Source organism: Parasteatoda tepidariorum, chromosome 2, assembly GCF_043381705.1.
Source record: "Parasteatoda tepidariorum isolate YZ-2023 chromosome 2, CAS_Ptep_4.0, whole genome shotgun sequence".
NCBI classification, from domain to species: domain Eukaryota; kingdom Metazoa; phylum Arthropoda; class Arachnida; order Araneae; family Theridiidae; genus Parasteatoda; species Parasteatoda tepidariorum.
Window position 1 is genome coordinate 12322333 of NC_092205.1, and position 2866 is coordinate 12325198.

A 2866-nucleotide genomic window follows, 5' to 3' on the forward strand; every position below is an offset into this window, starting at 1 on the left:
TATATATATATTGAACCACGACCTTATATTAGTCACTTATATTGAATGGAATATCAAACTTTTGACGCTATTTACTCTTAATTTAGCCGATGAGAAAGTAAAAGCATCTAATGTGCATTGAAAGGGGCTTCAAACAAAATTATTCTAGGGAGTCCAAGAATGAAATCAATACGACGTTCTATTACCGATCCTGTTGCAAAGGAATTTAAGTTATCTTTCGTGAAAAGAATATAATTATAAAATGGAATTTACATCGGATAAGGTGTCTACTAAGAAAAGAATATTTGTTCCACAATTTTTTGTATCTTTTGTTTTTGTATTATATGCTACTTTTGTATGTTTTGTGTTCATGATGATGATTCTCCTCCTGACTGAGTTTATTAAACTTCGTTTTATTTGCTCCAGAATATTTGTTTAATAGTTGATGAAATTGCTTAAGAGCACGATAACTAAGTCTATAAATGACTTAATTCCTTTTATAAAGTTTTTAAATCCTGTCAACTTCTGGCTTTTCAAGCTGAATAAAATTCGATGACAAATTCTAAATAAAAGTATCTTCCTTAAAATTCTACACAGTTAACAAGAATGTATGTCATACTGGCAAAAGTTAATTGCATCGGCCGGGAATCGAACCCGGGCCGCCCGCGTGGCAGGCGAGCATTCTACCACTGAACCACCGATGCTTCACACACTTAAAAAGTTAGAAAGAATGTAACACATTTTCAAAGCTGAACTGTATTTTATATACATTAGATGAACTGGTGAATTGAGATGCGTTCGAACCAATAAACTTAGTAACACAAATTTCTTATCACCTGGCAATAAACAAACTACTTTCTGTTTGAGAACAAATTCAACAGCCGTGCTATTATAAACGATAAAACTATTAACTTGTTACCCAGAAATGAATTTTATGAGCATATTTGTTTCATTTAATTTTACAATTGACTTTATAGCTAGGGTATATTGTTTTTTAAAACAGGCACAAATTATGATACAAATTAAAGACTTTACACTGAATTACTTATAGCCTCTAGAAATAACGAAAAACTTAGTAAAATGAACTATTACTTTTTATTAACTATAAAGTCTGAAAATATTTTCATTAAACTGTAATACAGTATGTTAGATTTGGAAACCTTTCATTCGCTTAAATAAATTCTAGTTGGCAAATTCTACTCACCAAGACATCATGGAGGCCAAAAAAAAATTTTTTTTTGTCTAAATGTTCAGCACTTTTTAGTATATTATTTGCTTTGTTTAAATTGTTGTCATATAGTAATAAAGTTTTGGAGCATTTGCTTATCACTCATGCCTCTCGATTGAAATAAGGAAAAAATATTTTAGCATCTTTTTTGTATAAAATAAAACAAAGTGGATACTCGCTAAAGCACATGAAAATTAGGCAGTTTCTCTAGCCTTTCAAATTTAAGTAATCGTTAGAGAGTTAAACAGTTAAGTATTTCAGAAATGCAGCTACTAAATGTATCATTGTCAGTATTATAATTTACTATATATCTACCGTAAATTAGATTCGAGTCATGCTTATTTTCTCATGTTTCTAAACACCATTTGCAGTAAACAGGGAAAAAACATTCTAGTAAAATTACCGTACTGCATGGTAATGGCATTTTGGATTAAAAAAAACATAATTCTGGTTAATAAAACCAAAATATATGGTGTTTAAATTATTCAAATAATAATTTTTGGTTAATATGGCAACGGTTTACCGGAAATTTTGTTCTTTAAAATTATAGCCGTTATTGCCACATATAATTCAAAACTGAACAGTAAATTTAACCAAATAAATGGTTTTTGTGTCATATTCTAAAGCATCATGATATAATTACTAAATTTTACCATATTTAACAAATTGTATTACATTATGTATCCCAACCATATTATATTGCTAATTTTACCAAAATCAATACAATACAAAACAGCTTCGTTAAAAATTACCTACCCTTTTAAGTGTTCCAATAAAGTCAGCCAGAAACATAATTAAATTACTAAATTTTACCATATTTAACAAACTATATCATAAACATGTATCACATCCATATTTTATTGCTGATTTCGCCAAAATCATTACCATACAAAATCGCTTCGTTAAAGATTACCCCCCCCCTTTACTGTTAAAATAAATTCAGCCAGAAACATTATAAAATTATAAAATTTTACCACATTTAACAAATTGTAACGCATTGTGCATCACAACCATATTTTATTGATAATTTAACCAAAATCATTACTATACAAAAGCGCTTCGTTAAAAATTACCCACCCTTTTTACTGTTCCAATAAGGCCAGCCAGAAACAGGAGGAAATTACTAAATTTTACCATATTTAACTAATTGTACGAGGGTTGCTATTTATATTTCTGGCTTTGGCAACAGTAAGTGTTGCTAGGTGACCGCAGGCGATTTTAATCGAAAGTTTGATATTCTTAAACATAAATTCAGCAGACGATTTACCATTATAGCTTCATTTGTGTTGTTGACAGCAAATTGAAAAGTAACTCTTTCAAAAAATGGAATTGAATCGTGAACATTTTCGTGCCATTATTTTTCATAACTTTCGACGTGGATTGTCAAGACAAGAGTGCTTCGATGAACTTAATTCTTTATTCAGCGATAAAGCGCCATCCTACAGCACTGTAAAAAATTGGTATAACGAATTTAATCGTGGTCGATGTTCGATCCAGGACGAATCCCGTGCAGGTCGTTCAAAATCCGTTGTTGTGCCAGAAAAGATCGATGCTGTACGTGAACTGATAAAGCAAGATCGTCATGTGACATACCGTGAGATAGAGTTGTCTTTGGACATTACTATGACTAGCATCAATAAAATATTGCATGAACATTTG

The 2866-nt window shown here is 30.5% G+C and overlaps 1 non-coding gene across 1 annotated transcript; it reads right to left on the reverse strand.

Annotated features, from left to right (window-relative positions):
- Positions 1–612: 612 nt before the first annotated feature.
- On the reverse strand, positions 613–683 carry TRNAG-GCC (transfer RNA glycine (anticodon GCC)). The gene has a single exon. It is a non-coding gene; the product is annotated as a tRNA-Gly (tRNA).
- Positions 684–2866: the final 2183 nt, after the last annotated feature.